Source organism: Pan troglodytes, chromosome 20 (assembly GCF_028858775.2).
Source record: "Pan troglodytes isolate AG18354 chromosome 20, NHGRI_mPanTro3-v2.0_pri, whole genome shotgun sequence".
Classification (NCBI taxonomy): domain Eukaryota; kingdom Metazoa; phylum Chordata; class Mammalia; order Primates; family Hominidae; genus Pan; species Pan troglodytes.
In genome coordinates, this window is record NC_072418.2 from 53272431 (window position 1) to 53285332 (window position 12902).

Consider the following 12902-nt stretch of genomic DNA (forward strand, 5'->3'; position numbering starts at 1 on the left):
CGTGAAGGTAGCCGCGCGGAGGGGCGTGGCTTCGGGCAGACAGGTCATGGGGAGGCGGAGTTAAGGGAATTTTTCAGCAAGGGGGCGAGGCCACTTCGGAGGCTGAGAGAGGGGGCGGGGCCTGCCCTGCAGTCGAACAAGCGGGGCGTGGCCTTGCCCGCACTTGGGCAGGCGGGGGCGTGGCCCGTCTCTGAGCGCCGCGGCTCTGGGCTTGCGCGCGCGGGAGTCAGGGGTCACGGCGGCGTAGGCTGTGGCGGGAAACGCTGTTTGAAGCGGGTGAGTAGACGGGAAAAAGGGAGTTCGGGGCAGTGGGCCTGGTAGGGAACGGGGCTTGAGCAGCCAGGCACATAGATCTGAGAGACGGTTGGGAGGGCACCCTTTGGCCCGGGGGCGCGCAGGAGAGGGCAGGGACCAGGGGTTTCCTGGGCGAGGGCGCGGGGACGAGCAGGAAAAGCCCGGGGTGGGGGTGGAATTCCTCGGCGGGCAGGGGGCGCGTGCGCCGGGCACCGTGGGGCGGGACGTGGCCCGGGAGGAGCTGGGGGGACTGGGTGGTGCACGTGCGGGCTTGGTGTCATCCTGGATTCGCTGGGTGTTTGAGTACTCTGTGCCAGGCACTTTTCTGGAAGCAGGAACAAGTCAGAGAAGTCCCTGTCTCGGGAAGACAGACGGTAGACAAGTGATGAGTTTTAATAGCATCAGTAAAGCAGTGCTCTGGGGCTGTCAGATGCTCTCAGAAGGAAACTAACGCAGGGTAACGTGATAATGAGCGAAGAGCCTGCTGCTTTAGCTGGAGTGGTCCAGAATCGACCGCTCTGGGACCCTCAAGTGCAAAGCCCTGAGGTGGAAGGAGCTTGGCGTATTTGTAGCAGGAGCCGAGGGGACGAGAGAAACACAGATGAGGTCGGAGTCATGATGGGGAACTAGATCCTATAGGGCCTTGTAAACCTTGGTATGGAATTTCTCCTTTATTCTAGGTTCAGCGGGGAGCCGTGGGAGGGTTTGAGCGTGGAAACAACACGATTCGCCCCATGTTTTGAAAAACTCACTGACCACTGAGTGGAAATTGGATTGTAGCAGGAATAAGAATGGAAGGAGGGAGATCTGTTAGGAGGGAGAGCGTCCTGCAGGCAGAGAATCAGGCTCAGGTTACCTTTGCGGGCGGAGACAGGGGGACTGGCTGATGGACTGGGCGTAGGAGCAAGGGGAAGAGTCCAGGATGACCCCTGGGTTTGTGGTTTGAGCAGCAGGCTGGATGGGGAAGGCTAAGGGAGAAGCAGGTTGGGGTTGCCGCTCTGAAGGCAAAGATTAGTGGGGGAGTGAGTGGGCAGGGTTTAGAGCGGAGCCAGGAGTGGGCAGGGCGATGTCAGTGCCTCGCCTCAGCCCTTCCACTGAAGGAACTTGTTGCCACTGTCTTCTCTTTTTTTTTTTTTTTTTTTTTTGAGACAGAGTCTTGCTCTGTCACCCAGGCTGGAATGCAGTGGTGCAAACTCAGCTCATTGCAACCTCCGCCTCCCGAGTTCAGGCGAGTCTCGTGCCTCAGCCTCCTGAGTAGCTGGGATTACGGCACCCACTGCCACGCCCAGCTCATTTTTTGTATTTTTAGTAGAGATGGGGTTTCGCCGTGTTGGCCAGGCTGGTCTCGAACTCCTGACCTCAGGTGATCCACTTGCCTCGGCCTCCCAAAGTGCTGGGATTACAGGCGTGAGCCACCACGCACGGCCGCTTCTCCTCCTTCCTGCACTTCCCCCCCACAGGTCTCTCTTCCCCCTAGAGAGGTTCCTTCCCTCCCCCTGAAATGCTCTTCCCTCTCTTATGTGTTTCTGACAGCTGCTGTTTGGACAGGCCCTCTGCTGAGCACTGGGGAGCCAATGATCATTCAGTTTGGTTGGGGAAGGACAGGAGATTTCAGTCCAGAGTGCGCTGAGCTATGGCGGAGCAGTGATAGTCTTTGGGAGCCAAGAGAAGAACCTGTGTGCTCAGGGAAGACTCACCAGAGTGGTTGATATTCACAGGGAGTTTCAACTCACATGTCTTTTTTTTTTTTTTTGGTTTTTGAGACAGGGTCTTGCTCTGTCGCCCAGGCTGGTGTGCAGTGGCGCGATCTCGGCTCACTAACCTCCACCTCCCGGGTTCAAGCGATTCTCATGCCTCAGGCTTCCGAGTAGCTGGGATTACAGGTGTGTGCCACCACGCCCAGCTAATTTTTGTATTTTTAGTAGAGACAGGGTTTTGTCATGTTGCCCAGACTGGTCTCGAATCCCTGACCTCAAGTAATCCTCCCACCTCGGCCTCCCAAAGTGCTGGGATTACAGGTGTGAGCCACCACACCCGGCCTAAACTCATGTCTTGAAGTAACCGGACACTGTGCAGAGTGATGCTGGAGACCCCAACTTGGGCAAGATGCTGACTCCTTTTCTCAAGGAGCTCACAGGCTGAAAGGATCCCAGCTCTGCATTGTGCAATAACGAAAGTGGCACAAGGCGTTGTGGGAATCCTGAAGGGCAGCTGGTCAGCTTGGAGGAGCTAAGCCTGAGCTGAGTCTCTGGATGCAGTGGAGTTTCATGCAGCGAACACTGCCTAAGGCCTCCTGGGGGCCCACTCTGTGCTGGGTGATGCTAAGGTCCCAGAGGAGAGTCAGTCCTTGCTCTGCCATCCAGAGGTCCCTGGCTGGTAAGGGAGGAAGACACACACAGAGGCAGTCCAGAGACAGCAGTCACAGAGGCCTAGGGGAAGGACAAGGCCGAAAGCGTGCAGGTGAGCCTGGGCAACATAGCAAGACCCTGTCTCTACAAAAAATACAAAAGCTAGGCCGGGCGCGGTGGCTAACGCCTGTAATCCCAGCACTTTGGGAGGCCGAGGCAGGCAGATCATGAGGTCAGGAGACCAAGACCATCCTGGCTAACACGGTGAAACCCCGTCTCTACTAAAAATACAAAAAATTAGCCGGGCGTGGTGGTGGGCGCCTGTAATCCCAGCACTTTGGGAGGCCGAAGTGGACGGATCACTTGAGGTGAGGAGTTTGAGACCAGTCTGGCAGACATGGTGAAACTCTACTAAAAATACAAAACTAGCTGGACATGGTGGGCGCCTGTAATCCCAGCTACCTGCGAGGCTGAGGCAGGAGAATCGCTTGAGTCCAGGAGGCGGAGGTTGCAGTGAGCAAGATCCTTTCCCCAAAAAATATATAAATAAAAATAAAGCTGTGAGATTGGGCAAGATTGGATGAGGTCATTGAGGAAATGAGTGTCTCACTCATCGAGAAAACTGGTGTCTGGCCTGCAGCGAGCGCGTGGTGTCATTTTAGTGCTGAATCTCTGTTAAGTGCTTGCTACCGAAGGGTCGTGAGAGGGGCAGAGGACAGTGTTTGCCAAGCTGTCATCCTGTGCCAGGGCCAATGAGAGGGGACACACGGGCCTTTCCTTCCTAATGCTGCTGTGCCTCCACTAACAAGAGCCCAGGTTTTGCCCCTGCTGACACCGTCCCTCCCACCGCACCCCCGCAGCCACAGCCAACTGACCAAGGGCAGCCAGTCGGCTCCTTCCTTCCTCCTCCAGCTTCAGCACTGACTCTGGGCTCCCACAAGCCCCTGCACTTCCTCTGTCCCACCCGGGTCTCTCCCCGCAGATCATCACTCCCTGTCCCTCTCCTGGCTACTTGCACAACCCGAAGCCAGAGCCGCTAACGACGCTTGCTTCTTCCTGTAAGTCACACATGTACGCGGTTGTCACCCAAAGAGCACAAACGCAGTCAAAGTCTTCCTCACACAAAACCCCCTGCACACGCTCACAGCTGCACCACTCACAAAAGGTGGAAGCAACCCTAATGTCCATACACTGATGAAGGGATACGTCAGACGTGTTCTAGCCATACAGCGGAAAAGTACTCAGCAAAAAAGGGACACAGCACTGACGAAAGGCCGCCACACACATGAGCGATGAACACATTCAGAGAAAGCAGCCAGACACAAGAGGCTGCATATTCCAAGATCCCATTTATAGGAAATGCCCAGAATAGGCAGATCCATGGAGACAGAAAGTTAGATGAGTGGCTGCCAGGGGTGGGGGCAGATGGGCTGAATGCAGGGAGAGAGCTAAAGGATTTAGGCTTTTTGGGGTGATGAGAGAGTTCTAAAATTGACTGTGGTGATGGTTGCCTAACTCTGAACATACTAAATACCATTGAACTATATATACTTTAAATGGGTGAATTGTATAGTATGTGAATTATAGCTCAATAAAGCAGTTAGCAAATGAAGTCTTCTACCCTGTCCCCCAGGAAACCAGTTTCTTAGCTCTCCTTGTAGAATGATGCATTAAAAGCAAATAGATTTATACATATGCCCTGCATTACAATAAAAAAGACGTCTACATACTCCCTGCATTAAAAGCAAAAAGATTTCTACATACTCTTCTGCCCACCTTGTAAATTTGTTACTATTTTCATTTTATATATTTCCCCCTTAATATTTTGAAAAGTTTCAAACCTGCAGAGAAGGTACAAATTGAGTACAGTGAACAGCCACGGCCCTTTGCCTAGATTCACTGGCTGTTGGCATGACACCTCATTTGCTTTACCCAAGCACATGCATATACCTGTACCTTTTGTCCTTTCTTTGGCTGAACTATTTGAAAGTTGTGGTCAGCATGATACTTCACCTCTGAAAACTCCAGCAGTTAACTCTTTTTTTTTTTTTTTTTTTTTTTTTTTTTTTTTTTTTGAGACGGAGTCTTGCTCTGTCACCCAGGCTGGAGTACAGTGGTGCGACCTTGGCTCACTGCAACCTCTGCCTCCCAGGTTCAAGCGATTCTCCTATTGCAGCTTCCTGAGTAGCTGGGACTACAGGCGCGCACCACCACATCTGGCTAATTTTTGTATTTTTAGTAAAGATGGGGTTTCACCATCTTTGCCAGGCTGCTCTTGAACTCCTGACCTTATGATCTATGTGCCTTTGCCTCCCAGAGTGCTGGGATTACAGGCATGAGCCACCCCACCTGGCCTCTTTTTTTTTTTTTTGGTACAGTATTTTACTCTGTCATGCAGGTTGTAGTGCAGTGGGGTGGTCACGGCTCACTGCAGCCTCGACCTCCCCAGGCTCAGCTGATCCTCAGCCTCTCGAGTAGCTGGGACTAAAGGTGTGTGCCACCACACCCTGCTAATTTTTATATTGTTTATAGAGACAGGGTGTCACCATGTTGCCTAGGCTGATCTCAAACTCCTGGGCTCAAGCAATCCCCCTGCCTCGGCCTCCAAATGTCCTGGGATTACAGCCGTGAGCCACCGTACCTGGCCTCCAGCAGTCAGCTCTTAAGAACAGGGATGTCCGCCTGCAGAACTACAGTGTCGTTGTCATCATCATGCAGTTTAACATGAGACAGTGACGTTATTGAATAGATGATTCTTATTTAGATCTGCCACGTGTCCCTGTAATATTCTTCAAGGCTATAAATAATTTCTTCTTTTTTTTTTTTTTTCCAAGACTGAGTCTTGCTCTATCGCCCAGGCTGGAGTGCAGTGGCACTATCTCGGCTCACTGCAACCTCTGCCTCCTGGGTTCAAGCCATTCTCTTGCCTCAGCCTCCCGAATAGCTGAAATTACAGGCATGCACCACCACGCCCGGCTAATTTTTTTGTATTTTTTGTAGAGACGGGGTTTCATTTTGGCCAGGCTGGTCTCGAACCCCTGACCTCAGGTGATCCGCCCGCCTTGGGCTCCCAAAGTGCTAGGATTACAGGCGTGAGCCACCATGTCCAGACTGTTTTTTTTGTTTGTTTTTTTGTTTTTTTTTTCTTTTTTGAAACAGAGCCTCATTGTCACCCAGGCTGGAGTGCAGTGGTGCGATCTTGGCTCACTGCAACCTCCGCCTCCCAGGTTCAATCAATCCTCCTGCCTCAGCCTCCCAAGTAGCTAGGATTACAGGTGCCTGCCACCACGCCTGGCTAATTTTTATATTTTTAGTAGAGACAGGGTTTCACCATGTTGGCCAGGCTGGTCTCAAACTCCTGACCTCAGGTGATCCACCCACCTCAGCCTCCCATAGTGTTGGGATTACAGGTGTGAGCCACTGCGCCTGGCCAATAATTTCTTTTTTTCTTTTCTTTTCTTTTTTTTTTTTCAAGTTACATGAAGTGAATTTATTATTTACAGCTAGGCAACATGGGAAAACCGAAGCATAGGATTCATTGTGAGCCAATCTCCCGAGACTCAGGAAAGTTGCCCCGGGAGGATGGAGTCTCATTTGTGTGTACCCCATTTGAACCTGGAAAGCAGACCATCTTGGGTTTTATATTCTGGAGGCAACATGACATGTTGGGCTAAAATGATGAAGGACATCCTGTTTCTAGGAGGGACTGGAACAGAGCCTGGGCTGTTTCAGCCAGTCCCTCCTTATCTCAGGATATTGCATTCCTAGCACATTCTACAGTTATTCTTGAGAACTATTTTTTTTTTTTTTTTTTTTTTTAGTATTTATTGATCATTCTTGGGTGTTTCTTGGAGAGGGGGATTTGGCAGGGTCATAGGACAATAGTGGAGGGAAGGTCAGCAGATAAACAAGTGAACAAAGGTCTCTGGTTTTCCTAGGCAGAGGGCCCTGCGGCCTTCCGCAGTGTTTGTGTCCCTGGGTACTTGAGATTAGGGAGTGGTGATGACTCTTAAGGAGCATGCTGCCTTCAAGCATCTGTTTAACAAAGCACATCTTGCACCGCCCTTAATCCATTTAACCCTGAGTGGACACAGCACATGTTTCAGAGAGCACGGGGTTGGGGGTAAGGCCATAGATTAACAGCATCCCAAGGCAGAATTTTTCTTAGTACAGAACAAAATGGAGTCTCCTATGTCTACTTCTTTCTACACACAGCAACAATCTGATCTCTCTTTCCTTTCCCGTTTCCCCCTCTTCTATTGGACAAAACCGCCATCGTCATCATGGCCTGTTCTCAATGAGCTGCTGGGTACACCTCCCAGACGGGGTGGCGGCCGGGCAGAGGGGCTCCTGACTTCCCAGACGGGGCAGCTGGGCAGAGGCGCCCCCCACCTCCCGGACGGGGCGGCTGGCCGGGCGGGGGCTGCCCCCCACCTCCTGGACGGGGCGGCTGCCGGGCGGAGGGGCTCCTCACTTCTCAGATGGGGCGGCTGGGCAGAGATGCTCCTCACCTCCCAGATGGGGTGGCGGTCGGGCAGAGACACTCCTCAGATCCCAGACGGGGTCGCGGCCGGGCAGACGCGCTCCTCACATCCCAGACGGGGCGTCGGGGCAGAGGCGCTCCCCACATCTCAGACGATGAGCAGCCGGGCAGAGACGCTCCTCACTTCCTAGACAGGATAGCGGCTGGGAAGAGGCGCTCTTCACTTCCCAGACTGGGCGGCCAGGCAGAGATGCTCCTCACTTCCCAGACGGGGTGGTGGCCAGGCAGAGGCTGCAATCTCGGCACTTTGGGAGGCCAAGGCAGGCGGCTGGGAGGTGGAGGTTGTAGCGAGCCGAGATCACGCCACTGCACTCCAGCCTGGGCACCATTGAGCACTGAGTGAGCGAGACTCCGTCTGCAATCCCGGCACCTCGGGAGGCCCAGGCGGGCAGATCACTCGCGGTCAGGAGCTGGAGACCAGCCCGGCCAACACTGCGAAACCCCGTCTCCACCAAAAAATACAAAAACCAGTCAGGCGTGGCGGTGCGCGCCTGCAATCCCAGGCACTCGGCAGGCTGAGGCAGGAGAATCAGGCAGGGAGGTTGCCGTGAGCCGAGATGGCGGCTGCACAGTCCAGCCTCAGCTCGGCATCAGAGGGAGACCGAGAGGGGGGAGAGGGAGGGGGAGGGAGAGGGAGAGGTCTTCCCCCCACCCGCCGCTCTCGTTGCCCAGGCTGGAGTGCAATGGCGCAATCTTGGCTCACTGCAACCTCCGCCTCCCAGGTTCAAGCGATTCTCCTGCCTCAGCCTCCCAAGTAGCTGGGATTATAGGCGCCTGCCACCATGACAAGCTAATTTTTGTATTTTTTAGTATAGACGGGGTTTTCACCACGTTGGCCAGGCTGGTCTTAATCTCCTGACCTCAGGTGATCGACCTGTCTCAGCCTCCCAAAGTGCTAGGATTACAGGCGTGAGCCACTGCACCTGGCCCATCATTTTACTTTTTTAATCCAAGTTCTAACCTAGGATAACACACATTGTCATGGCAACTTTTTCATTTTTTAAGACATGTCTTGCTCTCTTGCCCAGACTGTATTGCAGTGGTGCAGTCATGGTTCACTGCAGCCTTCACCTCCCAGGTTCAAGTGATCCTCCCACCTCAGTCTCCCAAGTAGCTGGGACTGTAGGTATGCACCACCATGCTTAAGTAATTTTTAATTTTTTGTAGAGATTGACTAATTTTTAATTTTTTGTAGAAATGGAGTCTCACCATGTTGCCTAGGCTAGTTTCTAACTCCTGGCCTCAAGTGATCATCCCTCCTCAGCCTCCCAAAGTGTTGGGATTACAGACGTGAGCCTCCTAGCCCAGGCAACTTACTTTTTCATGACATCGACAGTTTTAAAGATTACAGACCAGTGTTGTCACCCTTCACTTTGGATTCGTTTGTTTCTTTTTCTTGTTTTGTTTTGAGACAAAGTCTTGCTCTGTCACCCAGGCTGGAGCGCAGTGGCGTGATCGCAGCTCACTGCAACCTCTGCCTCCCAGGTTCAAGTGATTCTCCTGCCTCAGCCTCCCAAGTAGCTGGTATTACAGGCACCCACCACCACGCCTGGCTAATTTTTGTATTTTAGTAGAGATGGGGTTTCACCATGTTGGTCAGGCTGGTCTGGAACTCTTGACCTCAAGTGATCCACCCTCCTTGGCCTCCCAAAATGCTGGGATTACAGGCGTGAGCCACTGCACCCAGGCTGTTTGTTTCTTAATGACTAGAATCAGGGTAAACGTTTTCTTAGACATTTTTTTTCAACACAAAAGATAAAATTGTGAGTGCACCACTGTGCATCTTGCTTTATCTACTGAACAATGCCTCTTTGAGAACCTTCCCTATCAGTACACAAAGAGCTTCCTTGTTCCTTTACACAGTTGCATAGTATTCCATTGAACGGACTTAACATATTTAAATAGCCCCCTGGGGGAGGACAGTTAGGTGGTTTCCAGTCCTTGGGGATTTCAAACGATGCTTCCGGAAATAACCTTATAAATGCAGTTTTTCTTATGTGATAATATATCTACAGCGTACGTCCCTAGATGTGGAATTGAGCCTCCAAACTTTTATGTTTATAATTGAGGTGTCATTTACATGGCGTGCCATGCCCAGGTCTCCAGTGTACAGTCAGCTGTATAGTGTGTTTTATCACCCCAGAAACCCCCTCATACCCTTCCCAGTCTCTCCTACCCTAGGAGCAGCCACTAGTCTGATTTCTAGCACTGTAGATCACTTTAGTGTATTCTACAACTTTGTCTAAATGGTATCGTACAATTTTTATGGAGGTAAAATTAGCCATTTTAAAGCAAACAATGACTGGGCGTGGTGGTTCATGCCTGTAATCCCAGCACTTTGGGGAGGCCAAGGCAGGCAGATCACTTGAGCCCAGGGGTTTCAGACCAGCCTCAGCAACATGGCAAAACCCGTCTTTACCAAAAAACAATTGGCTAGGCATGGTGGCACGCATCTGTCTTCATAACTACTCAGGAGGCCAAGGTGGGAGGATCACCTGAGCCCGGGAGGTCAAGGCTGCAGTGAGCTGAGATCATGCCACTGCACTCTAGCCTGGGCAACAGAGTGAGATCCTGTCTCAATAAAGAGAGAAAGTAATAATAAAGCAAAGAATTCAGTTGGTACGTTCACAGTGTTGTACAACCATTACCTCTGTCTAGTTTCAAAACATTTCCTCACCCCTACAGAAAACCCCATACTCCGTAAGCAGTCACTCCTCATTCCCCCAGTGTGCACTTTGTGTTTGGCTTCTGCACAGCCTGCTTTCAAGATTCATCCGTGTTGCATGTCTGTCAGGAGCTGGCCCCTCTCTAATGCTGAGTGTCTGTTATGAACCTCCCTGAACATTTCTAACATATACTCCATCAGTTCAGAATTTTTCCATGCTTATTTCAGGTCTAAGCTGTTGTACCAAGGAGCCCCCAAAACACAGTGGCCCAAGAAAGATACAAATTGATTTCTCCACATAACGCTTTGGAAGATAGGCAAGTGTGCAGGGTTGGCAGACAGCTTTGCTCTGGAAGGTTGTTGGGGAGCCCAGTGTTGTCCCTGTCCTTGTGGTTGGCTCTCCCACTACATCCATGTTCCAGCCACTGTGACGGGGAAGAGGGTGGGAGGATTACCCAGTAGCTGCACACCTCATGATCACTCTCATTCCTGGAGGGAGAACTTAGTCACGTGGCCCTCCTGGCGGCGCACACTGGGAAATGTAGCCTTTGGCTGGGCAGCCTGTGGCCACTCCGGACACGCAGGGTTGGAGGGGTGTGTTCTATTGCAAAAAAGCAAAGCAAAGCCGGGCGCGGTGGCTCACACCCATAATCCCAGCACTTTGGGAGGCTGAGGCGGGCGGATCATCTGAGGTCAGGAGTTCGACACCAGCCTGGCCAACATAGTGAAACCCCATCTCTACTAAAAATACAAAAAAAATTTAGCGGGTATGATGGTGGACGCCTGTAATCCCAGCTACTCGGGAGGCTGAGGCAGGAGAATCGCTTGAAGCCAGGAGGCGAAGGTTGCAGTGAGCCGAGATCAGCCACTGCATTCCAGCCTGTGTGACAGAGTGAGACTCCGTCTAAAAAAAAAATAAGTAAAATAAAAAGGCAAAATGAGGACTGGATATGGGGCAACCGTTATGAGATCCAGGGATAGACAGCTGACCTGCTCACCTGCCTCTTCCCAGCCGCATCTAGGATCTGCCCTAGGTTCCAGTAATCCCCTCTGTCTCAGCCTGGACCCTGGGGGACAAGTACTTTGTTTTTGTTTGTTTGTTTTTTGAGACAGAATTTCACTCTTGTTGCCCAGGCTGGAGTGCAATGGCACAGTCTTGGCTCACTGCAACCTCTACCTCCCAGGTTCAAGGGATTCTCCTGCCTCAGCCTCCCAAGTAGCTGGGGTTCCAGGTGTGCGCCACCATGCCCAGCTAATTTTGGTTTTTTTTTTTTTAGTAGAGACAGGGTTTCACCATGTTGATAAGGCTGGTCTCAAACTCCTGACCTCAAGTGATCCACCCGCCTCAGCCTCTCAAAGTGCTGGGATTATAGGTGCGAGCCACTGCGCCCAGCTGGGTACAGGTACTTTTTAAAAACTTCTTTCTCTGACAATTTCAAATTAACAGGAAGGTTGAAAGAATAGTGTAGGCCGGGCGCGGTGGCTCACACCTATAATCCCAGCACTTCGGGAGGCCGAGGCGGGCGGATCACGAGGTCAGCAGATTGAGACCACAGTGAAACCTCGTCTGTACTAAAAATACAAAAAAATTAGGCGGGCGCAGTGGCGGACGCCTGTAGTCCCAGCTACTCAGGAGGCTGAGGCAGGAGAATGGCGTGAACCCGGGAGGCGGAGCTTGCAGTGAGCCGAGATCGCGCCACCGCACTCCAGCCTGGGAGACAGAGGGAGACTCCGTCTCCAAAAAAAAAAAAAATAGTGTAAAGAACACCTGCACGCCCTTTGCCCAGATCACCTGTTTCAACATTCTGTCCTATTTATGATTTGCATGCATGTTTCTTATCTCCCTTCTCTCTGTATACGTACACTCACTTTTTACAAAGAATTCCGAATACCTTGCAGACATTATGGCCATTTACTCCTAAATACTTGAGTGTGTATCTCCTTAGAATATTCTTATTGAACCACAATAAAGTCACCCACTTAAGTTTAACCTGCATATAACCTTGTCTAATCAACCAGAGGATATATACTTTTTTTTTTTTTTTTTTTGAGACGGGATATTGCCATCTTGTCCAGTCCAGTCTTAAACTCCTGGGCTCAAGCGATCCTCCCACCTTGGCCTCCCAAAGTGCTGAGATTACAGGCATAAGCCACTATGCCCAGTGAACTGTTTTGTTGTGGTTGTTTTTTTGTTTGTTTGTTTGGGTTTTATTTGTTGGTGGTGGTGGTGGTTTTTTTGTTTTTTTTTTTTTGAGACAGAATATTGCTGTGTTGCCCAGGCTAAAGTGCAGTGGCATGATCTCGGCTCACTGCAACCTCCACCTCTCGGGTTCAAGTGATTCTCCTGCCTCGGCCTCCCGAGTAGCCATAATTACAGGTGTGTACCGCCACACCCAGCTAATTTTTTTGTATTTTTATTAAAGATAGGGTTTCACCATGTTGACCAGGCTGGTCTCGAACTCCTGACCTCAAGTGATCCACCCGCCTCAGCTTCCCAAAGTGCTGGGATTACAGCGTGGGCCACTGTGCCTAACTCTAGTCAACTTTTATATTGTATATCTTGTATATTGTATATCTTGTCAAAGATATTGTATATCTTGTCAAGGATATTGTATATCTTGTCAAAATACACCCCCAGAATAATATTTTTTTTTTTTTTTGAGATGGAGTCTCGCTCTGTTGCCCAGGCTGGAGTGCAGTGGTGCAATCTCAGCTCACTGCATGCTCTGCCTCCTGGGTTCACACCATTCTCCTGCCTCAGCCTCATGAGTAGCTGGGACTACAGGCGCCCATCACCATGCCCGGCTAATTTTTTTGTATTTTTTTAGTAGAGACGGGGTTTCACCATGTTAGCCAGGATGGTCTCGATCTCCTGACCTCATGATTCACCTGCCTCCTAAAGTGCTGGGATTACAGGTGTGAGCCACTGCTCCCAGCCTCCAAAATAATCTTTTATAGGTTGTAATTAAGAAAACACAGGCCAGGCTTGGTGGCTTACGCCTGTAATCCCGGCACTTTGAGAGGCCGAGGCAGGTGGATCACCTGAGGTCAG

The 12902-nt window shown here is 51.1% G+C and overlaps 1 protein-coding gene across 6 annotated transcripts in view; it reads left to right on the forward strand.

Moving 5' to 3' along the window:
- The first annotated feature begins 115 nt into the window (after positions 1 to 115).
- POLD1 (DNA polymerase delta 1, catalytic subunit) overlaps positions 116 to 12902 on the forward strand; it is a 33824-nt gene continuing 21037 nt past the window's right edge. The window contains exons 1-3 of one of the 6 annotated variants that reach the window (XM_063802111.1): positions 185 to 276; positions 1828 to 1998; positions 11128 to 11253. The gene's annotated coding sequence lies outside the window, so the exon portion shown is untranslated. Of the gene's footprint in view, positions 277 to 1827; positions 1999 to 9707; positions 10168 to 11127; positions 11254 to 12902 lie in introns of those variants that run through there. The other 5 variants (XM_054672650.2, XM_063802109.1, XM_016936649.4 and 2 more) reach the window with 5 other exon arrangements.